The 14,656-nt window shown below is 43.9% G+C and overlaps 1 protein-coding gene across 16 annotated transcripts in view; it reads left to right on the plus strand.

The window, feature by feature from the left end:
• The window catches only part of LOC116102039 (protein transport protein Sec16B), a 71,327-nt gene that overhangs the window by 11,022 nt on the left and 45,649 nt on the right, over window positions 1-14,656 (plus strand). For 5 of the 16 annotated variants that reach the window (XM_031386216.1, XM_031386319.1, XM_031386251.1 and 2 more), the window contains 4 exons: window positions 41-265; window positions 1,031-1,241; window positions 7,325-7,454; window positions 8,661-8,874. The exons of 2 other annotated variants lie outside the window; for them this stretch is intronic. The gene's annotated coding sequence lies outside the window, so the exon portion shown is untranslated. Of the gene's footprint in view, window positions 1-40; window positions 266-335; window positions 424-1,030; window positions 1,242-7,324; window positions 7,455-8,660; window positions 8,875-14,656 lie in introns of those variants that run through there. 9 more of the 16 variants (XM_031386266.1, XM_031386310.1, XM_031386244.1 and 6 more) reach the window with 8 other exon arrangements.

The raw sequence follows: 14,656 nt of genomic DNA on the forward strand, positions 1-14,656 counted from the left end.
CCTCCTTCCCCCTCCCTCTCTCGTTTTTTGTTTGGTACAGGATCTCTTGTGGCCCAGGTCGCTCTGGAGTAAGGCTCACTTACTGGTCTTCCTGCTGACATCTCCCTCCGTGCTGTTCTGACCCTGTGTTCTTCGCGTACATCGACTCTTCTTTCTTCGTTTCTCACCTAAACTGTTGCCACGCACACTTTGCGTGACAGCAGTTTATGAGGCAAAAGCTTCAAGGAAGCTGTCTCCTGCAACCCCTAACTCGGAGGTAGCCCAGGTATGTCCTCGCTATATTCTCGAGGGCTAGGTGTCCCCCAAGATAAACGTTGCTCTCTAACCTCCACCAACGTTCCAACATCTTAGCCAAACCCTGGCTTGGAATTTCTGTTACACATTCAGACTAATTACCTCCGACTTTGTTAGAAAGATAATGAGGTGGGTAGGGCATTGACTAGCCCAAAGGATTAGCATAGTGGGCCTTTACTAAGGATGGGCAGGACCTTGAGTCGAGTGTGTGTGTGTGTGTGTGTGTGTGTGTGGCGATGTGCAGCAGAGAGCAGTCAATATTCGAGATTTGAGCCTCTACCCTCCTGTCTGGCGCACCCGCAGGCCCCCGGGACTCTGGCCGGGCCCATGCAGGCCCCGTGTTCGGAGCCTGGGGATGCTGCACCGGTCCAGAAGAGGTGGCTTCTTTAGACCCAGTGTGTTTCAGGTTAGCTTCAAACGTACCCTGACCGCCAAACTGCCAGATTTTTCATTTCTCTTTTGTAATGACCGTAAAAGTCTGATGCCATTTTTGAGAAATACATTCAGATCCTGCACTTCCTTGTGTGGAGTCTGTTATGTTTTCTTCGCATACGCCTTGCCTACCTGTACCAGGACCCTGTTTCCCCACAGGCTGAGGGAGGCCCAGACTGGCCGGCCCACGGCACTCTGTTATTTTGAAGCCTGTGTTCACCTCCGATGGTCTCAGTTATAGCTGTGACTTTAATTATGACGTGGGTGTTGATACTGCCTAAATTAAAGCACACACAATCTTCAGGGGGAATAAAAGCAACGCATAAACAGATGAATATCATCTGCCACAATCGCATGTCTCTTGAGAGCTCCTCCTGACTCACTGTTGGCTTTGGACTCCTCCGGCAAGCGTTCCCAAAGGCCCAACTCACCAACGCACCATGGCCCAACATGCTTCTCCCAGGAAAACTCTTGATCAGGGACATCAGCATCCACAGTCAGCAATCCAGGACTGTGTAAGTCCAACTAACCTCTAGATCCTGCTTATTCTGCTTCCTTGCTGTCTCTTGAATCTGACACCCAGGCCTGCATCAGTCTTCCTTTCTCCCAGCCCCTTAGTCTGGCCTGTGCTGATTTAAGGAGGACATTACTGATTGACTTTGAAGCCTCACCTTGCCTGAGGTACAGAATTCTGGAACCATTCTCTCCACTGAATGCCAGAATCACTTTATTTGCCTTACCACCTGATGGTAGAAAGATATGAGACAGAATTATGTTTTATTTTGTAATCCTGATGCCTATAATAATAGCATAAGGCACATAGCAGTTACTTAATAGACTATTATTGTGGGAATGGGTGGGGGAGGAGATGGCCACCTGCTCCACCCATATTGGCATTGTGCTATCTCAGCTAACCCAGTGGGAGGAGTATTTTTTTTTCTTCAGTAGTTTCAGGAAAACTTCTGTAGGTTGGAGACATTACCATCTCTAAGCTCCAATTCACAGTAATATGTCCCTGGACATGTGCTAGATGCTGAATTGGTCTCTGTGGTTAGGGAGACATAAAATTCTCATATTTATGCCTGAATATTTGTGCCCACTCTTAGATAAAAAGATAGGGTATGTCTCATATGTGGTATATAAGTTAAGAATAGACCTGGAAGATTTTTAAAGGAAAAGTGATGAATTGTTGTCAGAAATGACAGGATGCTGGGCAGGCAGAAATAGCAGGTATGTTTTTTAAGTAAAGAACCCTGGGTCTTAGCTGTGAGTTCGCAGTACATGCTTTTAATCCCAGCGCTGAGCAGGCAAAGGCAGGTGGAGACCAGCCTGGTCTACAGAGCGAGTTCCTGGACAGCCAGGGCTACACAGAGAAATGCGGTCTTAAAAACAAACAAACACCCAAACAACAACAACAACAACAACAAAAACAAAAACACCCCAGCAAAACCAACCCCCCACAATGAAAACAAAAACAAACAAGAAAACCCAAACCCAGTTCTTGGGAGAGTTGGGGCTCCATGCCTTTCTCCAAGGCTGAGTGAGGCAGCTAGGATGGTCTCGGTGGTCTTAAGTGTCAGTGTGCTAGGATGGTCTCGGTGGTCTTAACTGTCAGTGCTGTTCTTTATGTCCTAGGCTCTCAAACCACCAAGTCTATGACCCACTCCACTGACCATGGCTGCTGTGTGCTCCAGGCCCTCCTTTGCCCAAGAGTCTTTTTCCAGTGTGCACCCTTCTTCTCAGAGCATGTGGCTCCCTTTCACCTGTTTCCAGCATCTTATCTTGTAGGTCTCAGTTACTGCTGACAGTCTTTTGAGAAGCTTTCTTTGACTGCCTGTGACACCTTCATAATGGATTTCACTTGCTTCATACTCTCATTCCCCATACATGTCATTGTAACTACTTTGTCTGTGTCCCCATTAGAATAGTTGTCTTGGCTAGTCTTATGCCAACTTGACACAAGCTACGGTCAGCAGAGAGGAGAGGGCCTCAGTTGAGAAAATGCCTCCATAAGATCCAGCTGTAAGGCATTTTCTTAATTAGTGATTGATGGGGGGAGGGCCCAGCCCATTGTGGGTGGTGTTGTCCCTGGGCTGGTGGTCCTGGGTTCTATAAGAAATGCTGAGCAAAGCCATGAGGAGCAAGCCAATAAGAAGCACCCCTCACTTCATGGCCTCTGCATCAGCTCCTGCCTCCACGTTCCTTTCTTACTTGAGTTCCTGTCCCGACTTCCTTCAATGATGGACTATGATGTAGAAGTAAGCCCTTCCTTCGCCAAACTGATTTTGGTCATGGTGTTTCATCATAGCAATAGAGAACTCCAAGAGTGCAAGGTGTAAGTTCTCTTATGTGGCTTAACTTGGCATGTAATAGGCACTTACTCCCTAGTTATTAGGTAAGAACATGAACTGTGGATTCTTTCTATGTAGTTTTGGGACTTATCTTCTTCACTATAGGAGCTATGGAGAATCAGCTTCTATGGGAGAAAAATAATTTTATTTCAATTAACAAATGAATTTATATTTGTGTAAAATAGTTACTTGTTGATTGAAAGAACTACTACTTCTCCTTCTCTATAGATGAGTTAGACCCCAGTTAGAGTCAGTTAATGATATCATGTATTTGATGAATGACATCCGGATCAGCACAAGGCCATGATGTCATTTCTGCCATGAGGAATGCAAAGCATATCCTTAGTGTTAAAGAAAACAGTGGTAGCAATCTCGTAGAGAAACTCCAGCACAGAGAATGTTAGCAATGTCTCTGTGTGTGCAGCAGTCATTTACAAGCTGTCCCCAGGAAATAGCAAACTTTGGCAACTGTGTTGTAATGACTGCAGACATGCGTGCTCAGAAAAGAATCCTCTCCATCATCTTGACACGCCTTTCAATGTCCTCTAGAACTGAAGTTTGAACCTCGTTTTTTGCCATCCTAAGTGGTTCCTACAGAAATTGCCCTAATGTGCTAAATTCAGGACCAGAGCAGCACTCCTGGGGAGCCACTCTATCTGCAGGCACTAATTCTAGACAGAGAGAACAAGGGACATAAGTGCCACTAAAACACGTGTATGCATTCACCGACTATTTCTGTACATGAACAGTGGGCAGAGGAGTAGAGCACCAGAAAGTGGAATGGAACTTTGTTGGCTGACAAATTGGATGAGGAGAAAAAACAGAAATGAATCTTTGAGTTCTTATTTTTATCATTGAATAGCTGTCTACCTACCTCCCAATCTATCATTAGGCTGAAAGAGCCTATTTATACAGGCTGGATGACTTTGAAGGTTGTAATCATTGTATTCACATGAAATGAGTTTTTACATAATTGCGTTTTTGTGTTGAATATATTCCATGCCTCTTGCTAAGTACTCTGCTTTTTTTTCTTTTTTTCTTTTTCTCTTTTTGGACAAAAATACTGGGCTAGAAATCCTCTGATTGATCTCCTGTGAAGTTCTTCATTTGGTGACTAATGCAGATGTGCTGGATGAGCTTGGCCAAATTTCTGACCCTTTCTGCCCTCCTTATTGTTTCTCAGATGAACAGTCCCACAGATTTCACTAAATAATGAAATAACAAGGCACAGGGGTGGGAGGTGCTTCTGGGGAAGACAAGTTAAGGTAGCAGTGGGTTATTATGATAAGAGAAAGGGCAGAATTACTGTTGGAAGTAGCAACTCTGGGTTAGATTATCAGTTATAGAGTAAAACAACGTGAAAAGTTCATTATGAATGAAAGATGAAAGCTAAGTAAAATGACATGTTCTAACCAGGTGAGAAAGCAATGCTTGCATTTTGGGGGATAGGAGGTGAGCAAAGCAAGAGGAAGAATTTTATATTCAGGAAAATTGTGAAGGCCATTTTGGATTTATCCTATGATGTCACTGAGTAAGACCTGAACTTTAAAAATGCACTTAAAAAAAAAAACAACAACAAAAACAAATGAGATTTGAGTGTCATACTGCCAGCTTATAAGTCATTTCATTGGTGCAAAATGATGAAGTAATTAAAAAATCTTCTATTGGATTGACTCTTTCACAGTTTCAGATGTATAAGCACACACACACACACACACATACACACACACACACTACTTCTAATTACTGAATTACTGACACTCTCCCCTCTTTCTTCTGTCTCCCTCTCAGCTCCTATCTCTCACGATCCCCTCCCCTCTGTAAGTTTCTTTTTTGTGTTCATGGCTTTTTGTTGTTACCCCTGAGTTTAACCAGGGCTGTGTGACTACATGTTCAGAATTACTCACTTGAACCTGATGGGATCATCATCATTCGATACACAACTGACTGCCCTCCTTCAGAATCCAACAGGAGGTACAGTTGTTTAGTAGGGAGGCATAGAGCCTTGAGCGCCCCTCCCTGATCCAGGCTGAGCCTTATGCAAGCTTCTTGCAGGCAGCCATGGATGCTGGGAGGTCAAGCTTGCATCGGTTATGTTATGCCTAGAAGAAAACATTTCTCTCCCCTTCCCTTAGTTTTTGGCTCCTGTAGTTTTCCCATCCTTGTCCTCTGAGCCTTAGAGCGTGTGGTGTGGAAGTCTTCTTTAGGTCTGAGCACTCAGCCACCCTGTATTCTCTGCACCTTGAGCAGCCTTGAGTTTCTGTATTCAACACCATTCATTGCAAAGAGAAACTTCTCTGATCAAGGCTGAAAATAGCCCTTGTCCGTGAGCATAGAAATAAATATTTAGAAGGCAGTTATTGAGTTGAACAATAGTGGTGAGTTCCCCTTCCCCTGTATCCAAGACCTCTTCAGCCATGGATTTTTAAGTCAGGTTTACAGTACTAAGGCATTCATTTCTCCTTCAGAGTGGGCCCCAAAACCAAGTTAAGTGATGGTTACCCCCATAACAGTTACACCACCATTGTGCCAGTAGGCACATCTTGCCGGGCTTGGTATTATAGTTCACAGAGTTCTCATCTGGGTAAGACCACTGTTTTATTTTTTTTTTGCCCCACCCCTTGAAGGCTGCATAGTAACTTCCTGAACTGTGAAAATTAGCAGTATGGAGGAAGCTCTCAGCCCAGTTCCAGCTCAAATCTTTACACCTTTCGACCAAGACGTGTGTGTCTTCAGCAATAGGATCTCTTCAATAGGTTCTGATGGGCAACCAAAAGGAATGGCAAGCGCTTGTATTGTTTTTCGGGGAACTCATAAGGAGATACGCCTGCCATGGGGATTTAGTTAAATAACTAGCTATTAGGTGCAGTATCCAGCTCGCAGGCTATCTCCTTTCTGACTCTCTTTTTAAAACTATATATTAAGATTGGTTTACAAATAGATTTCCATAGGGCTTTTCCATATACTCTTCACTTTGGTTAGCCCCTCCCTTTCTTCCCCTCTTCTTCCTTCTCCATCTCTATTTTAGCAACCCCTCCCATTATTCTCTCTCTTTGTTTTCATATGACCTATTTTCTGCTATCTCTTGAGGTAATCCTTGACCCAGTGACCCTTTTCTAACTTCCTGGCTTCTACAAGGAAATCACACAGATCCTAAGGTTAGGATCCACGTACAAGAGAGGACACGTAGAGCTTGTTTTGCTGGGTCCTTGTTCACCTCACTCCAGTACCACCAATTTACTTGCAATTTCATTCTTATTTAGAGCTATGAAAATTCCTCTGTGTAAATGTACCACCTTTTCATTCTCCATTCACCTATTGCCAGGCTGCTTTTCTTTCCTGGCTTGTGAACAGACAAGCAACAACTGTATTTGAGTGGGAGTCTCTGGGGAGATATAGAGTCCTTGAGTAGATGTCTAGGATGGTGGCTCCTGTAGTTCTATTTCTATCTCTTTGAGGACCCTCCAGGCTGATTTGCATAGTAGTAGCTGTGCCCCATTCACACTCCCACCAACCCATACTCTTACCAACCCACACTCCCACCAACCCACACTCCCACCAACTCACACTCCCACCAACCCACACTCCCACCAACCCACACTCCCACCAACCCACACTCCCACCAACCCACACTCCCACCAACCCACACTCCCACCAACCGTGAGTGAGTTTTCCTGTTTCCCCACATTCTTTCTAGCACTTGCTGTCATTTGATTTCACGATGGCAGTCATTGTCACTGGGGTGGGATGGAATCTCATCAGTCTCTCAATTTGTTCCCCCACCTTTTGCTAATGATGTTGAGTACCTTTTAGAGTCTTATTAGCCATTTAGATTTCTCTTTAAAAGTATCTTTTTTGGAACCAAAGAGTACACATGGTGGGACTAATGGCTCCAACAGCATATGTATAGCAGAGAATGGCATTGTTGGATATGAATGGGAGGAGAGGTCCTTGGCTCTGTGAAGGTTCTATGCCCAGTATAGGGGAATGCCAGGGCCAGTAAGCAGGAGGGGGTGGAGTGCTGAGCAGGGGACGGGGGAGGGAACAGGTTTTTTTTTTTAATTTTTATTTTTTATTTTATTTATTTTTTTCTTTTTTCAGAGGGGAAATTGGGAAAGGAGATATTGCATGACATGTAAATAAAGAAAGCATCTAATAAAAAAGAAAAGAAAAGAAAACGAAAGTATCTTTTTTTGACTATGGTACATTCTTCAATTATTGTTTTTTTGTTTGTTTACTTTTTTAAGAGTTCTTCTTCTGGACACCAGTCCACTGTTGGATGTACAGTTGGCAAGGACTTTCTTCCGTCTTGTGAGGTTGCCTGTTTACTTCACAGCTTCTTTTGCTGTATAAAAGTTTAAGAAATTTAAAAGTCACGTAAGTGTGTATATGTATGTATATAGCACAGAGATTGTGTAGAGGTCAGAGGACAACTTGTGGGAGTCAGTTCCTTCCTTCTGCCCTGCTGTCTGGGGACTGACCTCTGCTTCTTATGCTTTATGGTTTGTACCTTGGCCCACTTGGCCATGTCTTACTGGCTCTGTGCAGAAGCTTTTCATCATCATGAGGTCTCACCTGCCAATTGTTGGCTGCTGTACTCTTTTAATAACAACTTTTGCTGAATACTTACTATAGTTACTTTTCTAGGTGCTTCTAGCAAGGGGAGTCTAACTTTTTAACAGTTGCTACACACCAGGATCTACAAATGTTTTGGACGACGTTAATCACGGCTTTCAGGCTCATGTGGCCTGTGGCCAACAGTTTGGCCACATCTGTTAGACCTTATATTTGTTTATTAAAATATTAGTTAAGCTTTGGGTCTATGCCGGGAACAGTGCTTTCTCTCACTTGTTCTACCGTGCTCTTACAAGAGTATCTGGAACAAGATGCGGTATCCTTTAACAAGGCTCCTTTGCCTGGGATGTTAAGTTACTTGTCTCCCAGCTAATCCCCAGAGGTGCTGGAAAGCAAGTCTAATTTCAAGTTGGAGGAGCTCTCCACTGTAATGCCCAACCAAGTATCACCTGTGTGTGTGGCTTAGCTTGTTACACCTTTATAGAGTATAAAATTACCTGGATGAAAGGCAAGCATTTATTCTATACTCACCCTCATACTTAACAGGCATTTCCTTTGGTTCTTATCCACATGGTATTAGTCACATAATGATCCTTTAAAGATTTTATACTCAAGATGAAGGATCTGGGGTGGGAGAGATGGCTCAGCGGTTAAGAGTACTGATTGTTCTTCCAAAGGTTCTGAGTTCAATTCCCAGCAACCACATCTGTAATGAGATCCAATGTCCTCTTCTGGTGTGTCTAAAGACAGCTACAGTGTACTCATAAAAATCAAGTAAATCTTTAGTAAAAAAAAGATGAAGGATCTGGAGCAGTATAACAATTGAGTGTTCCCCCCCCCCCCAATGTGCATGGCTGGGAAATAACTGAGTAAAAAAACAAAACAAAACAAAACAAATCAAAGTTTAGTTTCAATTCCCTTTTTTGAAAGATTTATTTTAATGTATGTGCAAACGAGCATGTGTGTTTGTCTCTGTATGTGCATGCTTGCACCTATCCTTGTGTGCAGGGGCCCATGGAGGCTAGAAGAGTATGCTGGATGTCCTGGAGTTAGATCTCCAACTGTGAGCTGCTCACCGTGGTGCTAGCAACTAAATTCCAGTCCCCTTCAAGTGGCCTGAGTTCCTGGACCATCTCTCCAGTCCCATCAATTTCCAATTCTTTGGAACTTCGATACGCTCCACAAAGATTAAGATGGGAAATTCCCCGAGATGGCTCAGCGGGTAAGAGCACTGACTACTCTTCCGAAGGTCCTGAGTTCGGATCCCAGCAACTACATGGTGGCTCACAACCACCCATAATGAGATTGGACGCTGTCTTCAGACAGCTACAGTGAATTATGCTGGAGGGAGTGGGGCCGGAGGGAGCGGGGCTGCCAGAGGTCCTGAGTCCAATTCCTAGCAGCCACACACATGATGGCTCACAGCCATCTGTACAGCTACAGTGTACTCATACACATAAAATAAATAAAATAAATCTTTAAAAAAAAAAAAAGATGGGAAATTCCACGAATAAGGTTGGGGCTGTGTGATTTGGAGAAGAGAAGACTGCTGAGCTGCATGATGGGTATTCCCTGTCTTAAAATGACTGAGATGGGATTCTAAGATACCTGTATGTGTCATCCCTTAGGAAGGGCATCTGAGCTGTAGAATCCTGGAGTATACTTCCATGAGGTCCCTGAGGGCCTCCTTTCCTCAGAGAAGAAATACCTTGTGTTCCAGGAAAACCAAAACAGCACTAGACTTTAAGACTCTACAAACATGGCTAGTGAGTTGGTGCAGTGCAGTGGCTGAGTGCTCAAGGTCTTATATACTACAGAATTTTATCCAGCAGTAGAGAGCTCAGAATGTTTTAGGTCTGTAAATGAACGAACTTTCTATCAGCAGGGGCCTTGGCTTGAGCTTCCCTGGCACAGTCATGGCTTCACCTGCAGGGCTGGATTCCTTCCAGAGACTCTTTCCAGCTCATTGGCTCTGTGTGTCTGAATGTCTGCTCTTGTTCAGAATATGTCTCTCAGACTTCCCCACTGAGTGGCGAGGAATGACTCAGTCTGGGGGTGCAGAATATGTATCTGTTTATCTGTCTCAGAGCCAATGTGAAAAAAAAATTTTTTTGACATCTCATGCTTGTCTTAAAAAAAAAGACTGCAAATTTGAACTTCCCTTCAGAATGTTTGCACTGATGTTAAATTAAAATTCTATTGAAAACAGCTTATAAGAGAAAGAAATCATGCTTCATGATCATCCTATGGCATCCTGCCCTATTCCTGGAGTAACCAGTCTCCCGAGCAAGAAGCATTGGACCACACCTCTTAAAGCTGTGAATGCTGATATTCTCACCTTAATCCATTCACTTTTTCCCCCTTGACACTGTTTCTGTACTTCCTCTAAGTCGTGGATCAATGCAGGCACTACATTAAGTGTCAAGGAGGATTTGTTGATTTCACAGCAGTAATAAATATTCAAATCTCTTACTGGCAATGTGTATAGAATACTTTGTGGGTGCATTTTCTAGTACATCTAGAGAAGCAGCAGTTATTAACACCTATTGAGCATTTACTATATTTAAATTATTTGTAGGTTTTAGATCTGATTTTCTTTTTTATCTTCATTGTAATTCTGTAAAGTAGGGCTCTGTGATCATCTCTGCAGATGAAGAAAATGTTATGATATAGATATAACTGGCAGGTTTATATAGTCAGCAGACTGTAGAACAGGGTCTCATGTTCTGACAATTATTCCAGGACTAGGGTGTGCTTCTCTTCTGAGGCATTTACAGCCATTGATCTGCAGTAGAGCGAATACTCTGAGAACACCAAAGACTTTTATTTCCCTTAGCTGCTGTGTGAGTCTTCTCTGCACTTGACTCACATCCTAAAGTCACACATCCCTCTACCGGTGTACTCATCCTGACTCCCAGAGTACCAGTTACATGGGAGGCTGGGTGGCTGAGAAGTAGGGCCCCTCTGCCAGCCCAGGGCTGCCAAGAAAACTTGGAGTCCTTCTTGAATGATGGGGTGTCTCTAACTATTGGCGGCAGAGAGGGATGCAGGAAGAACAGGTCGGTGGGAGGCTGGACAAATGGCAACCAAAGGAACCCATTGTCAAGGATCATCAATAGGGCTCTAAAGTCTAGTGGAGTATAGATTGTGCCAACTTTTGTTTCTAAGCCTTCAGGAAGTCCCAGGACTGGTACTGGTGACTTAATCTGTGCCAGGCTAATTGACTTTGGCACAGGCACCACTCTTTCCTGGCACCCCACCTCTCCATAATTGGAACTCTTGGCATACTTCTGTGTCTTTGCTGTCACCCAGCCTCACCAAAGGAAGGCTGAGGATTTTGGTGATCAATAAGTGGTTAAGGCTACAAGACACTTAGCTGTAAGATCAACTTTGGGGTGGCCTTGCTAGAGTTAGGAGGTTGCTTTCCACAAGCTCTGTACTGTTTGATTCATTCTTACAGTCAGAGACCGTGAGATGCTCACTCACTAGAAAGAACCACAGTACCCCAGACAACTGTTGGAAAAGCAAGTAAGGAAACTATTCAGTCTCCCCCACCTGGACTGAGTTTTAAAAATTATTATTGAAATTTAATGTTTTTCTTTCACTCTTATTTTGGAATGTGCCTTCCAGTTCTAGCTAGTGACCCTGGTTTAGCAAGACATGTACATAACGTGAGCCTGTCTTGGCTTGCTTGTGTCTATGAGACACAATTTACCCACTCTTTGGCTAAATCCCTTCACTCCCAGCCTTCACGTTCTTTACTGTGTTTGAATTTCTGTCTAAAAGTGTGGAATCCAATATTTGTTGTGCAAACGGTTGGATGGAATCATGGCGAGGCTATCGCTGCTCTACATCTGAGATGTTTATAAATAAAACTTAACTGAGCTGGTACTACATGCCAGGCCCAGGGTACTGGAATAAGCACAGAAAGCCCGTGCCCTTATGGAGGTTAAAGCTATAGTCTCTGGCGGTGGTGGCGCACGCCTTTAATCCTAGCACTTGGGAGGCAGAGGCAGGCGGATTTCTGAGTTCAAGGCCAGCCTGGTCTACAGAGTGAGTTCCAGGACAGCCAGGGCTATACAGAGAAACCCTGTCTGGAAAAACCAAAAAAAAAAAAAAAAAAAAAAAAGCTAGAGTCTCTGTCTAATATTGGGGTATCTCCAGTTCAACTTGAGGGTGTATTCCTAGCTGTTGGTCCCCTATGTTTTCCACCCTGGAAACTTAAACTTCATGTTGTCTCTCAAGTCCCTTCCCAGATACTTACTCTAGAGGCAGCCAGCAGAATGGTCAGTCTGCTCCGGAAGAGTTTTCCTTCTTGAGCCTCCTGTACATAAACTCACATGTACACACACTGCACTGTACTGGTCTTTACCTTCTGCATCCCTCTCTCAGAGGAATGTGTCTCTTCTCTAAGTGCGCTTCAAACAAGTGCTCCCCTATCCTGGGTTCCACATGTCTGGTTTGAGATTCTTCCCCTCAGCTTCTCTTCAGTGTCTAGGTTCCTCCATAAGAACCAGCACATTCATGTATGTAGCGCTGTCCACTCTAAACTGATTCTTTAAACGGGAATGCCGGTCGCACGCCCAGCCTTTTCCGCCCACCTAGCCCTGGAGAAAGAGCGGTTTGCTTGCCATCTCTTTTGTCTTACTTTTGCTATTACACCGTTTCTAAGTCTGCCTTGAACACAGCTCCAGTGAAATGGTTCATGATAAGGCCCTCAGACCTCCTAACAGGCAAATCCAGTGACCCAGAGAACATCTTTCACTTGTTGCCTTTTTCAACATGCCCCGAAGTTTGTAATTGTTGGCTGTTCCATGTTTTTTCCGCATCATCTCTTTGGGTTTACAGAGCGCCCGCGTCCTCCCAGTTCTCAGGGTATCCTCCCACCTCTTCTGCGACTTGCATAGGCTCCTTTTCTCTGTCCCAGTCCTACATGCTGGTGTCCCTCAGGCTTGTTTCCTGTTATCAATTTTTCTTTGTCATGCTGTCCATAGCTCTTCCCAGGCCTCCTTCTTGGTCTCCAGAGCATCACAGCCAGTGCCTTATTGACTACAGCTACCTGTGTCCCCCAGGGCCCTCACACTTAGCATGTCTCAAACTGACTCCACCATCTTTCCTAACGAATCAACTCCTCTCCCAAGATTACTGTATATTAAAAAGAAATGCGGCATGCTCTCAGCTCTGGAGATTGTCCTTGATTCCTCCCCAATGTTCTCTAGCTAACAGAGCACTAATTCGTGTCAGTTCTATCATACCATGAGGCACGTGCCCTCCATGCACATGTTTTTCTTCTTGTATAGTGTGTCTATAGTCCCGCTTGCGTTTTCTCTCAAATAGCCTTGAGTAATGCACCCCTCCCTCTGTCCCACGCTTTTGTCTGTGCATCCTTTCCCCAGAAAAGCCAGTGATGTTTAAGAATAATCCTTGAATACAGTGTCTGACATTTCACTGAATTTAAAGCTTCTTTAAATCAAGGACTGTATGCTGGTTTTCTTTTCTTCTTTTTGGTTTTTCGAGACAGAGTTTCTCTGTGTAGCCCTGGCTGTCCTGGGCTCTGTAGACCAGGCTGGCCTCGAACTCTGAAATTCGTGTATGCTGGTTTTCTATGTGCTTCAAATGCATGTGATAGGGTTGGGGATTATTTCACAAATATTTGCTTTGTAAATGAGTGATTCAAATTATCCCCACAATAGCAAACTTAGTCAATCTTGGAACCCTTGAGGGTCTATGATTGCCCGACTCAGTAACCTGGGTCTCCAATTAGTTTCTACTGTGACAACACATTTGGATATATTGATTAAAAGCAAAGTTAGTTGATTTTATTATTTTAAATAACATTTACCTATTATCTATTTATCTATCATCTATCAATCTATCATTTATCAATCTATCATCTATCTATCACCTATCTATCTACCTACCTATCTATTTATCTATCTATCTATCTATCTATCTATCTATCTATCTATCTACCTATCTATCTATCTATCTATCATAGAAAAGTTAGATACTACAAACAAGCTAAAAGAAGAATACAAAATCATGTAAAATTCTATTACCTGAAAGTAGATAACTACTGCTCACGTGTTGATACAGAACTTAGTTTGCTCTCTAAATTTTTAGTTTTGGTGACAGAAGAAGGTCAGGGCTCGGGAAGAGCCTCATCGTTTGGACTGTTAGTCCTTGTAGCACTAATCAGTCCTGAGGTCACAGGACTCGGGGACTCCTGGCAAACTTGACCTGGAGCTGGGTTGGTGTTCATTTCTGCCAGCTTCCTCAGATGGCCCGAGACAGCAGCACTGTTGGCAGCCACGACCTCTCTGTCAGACATACTCGCACCAGGTTACTGTCTTCAAGCTGCTGAATCACAACTGCCCAGACTTGGTGGCTTAAGTGACAGAAATGTATTTGTCACATTTCTAGGGCCTTGGAAGTCGGGGATCAATTTGCTGGCAGGTCTGCTGTCTGATGAGGTCCTCCTTTTAGGTTTGCTAAGGCTTGTTTTCTGGTTATATCCTTCCATGGCAGCAGACAGGGAGAAAGTCCCCTTGGGCCTTTGCATAGGGCACTAACCCCATTTACAAGGGCTCCATTAACATGAGTGTTTGCCTTCCGAAGGCCTCACCTCCTGACTCTCTCACATTAGGATTTAGGATTCCAACTTACAAATATTTGGAGAGAAAAACCACATTCAGTTTATATACTGGATAGCTACTCCTGTTTGTACCAAGACCCTAGAGGGTAGGCTGGCATTTGGAAAGGAGGCCAGAGACTGTGTGAAATTCACTCAGATTAGCAAGGTCCCCAGGGTCCTCTTGGTGAATAATTGGGAAACAGCACAAGAATCAGGTACACCAGGGCAGGACACCAGGGCAAGGATAGTGAAAAGAAAGCAGCTGTTTGGGCACGAGGGAATCTATGGGTTCATGCAGGGGCATTGCAACCCGAGTCTAGGGTGTCAGGGCTAATTCAAATCACTTCTTAGTAGAGAATGAGCTCTTTTT

Source organism: Mastomys coucha, unplaced genomic scaffold, assembly GCF_008632895.1.
Source record: "Mastomys coucha isolate ucsf_1 unplaced genomic scaffold, UCSF_Mcou_1 pScaffold1, whole genome shotgun sequence".
Classification (NCBI taxonomy): domain Eukaryota; kingdom Metazoa; phylum Chordata; class Mammalia; order Rodentia; family Muridae; genus Mastomys; species Mastomys coucha.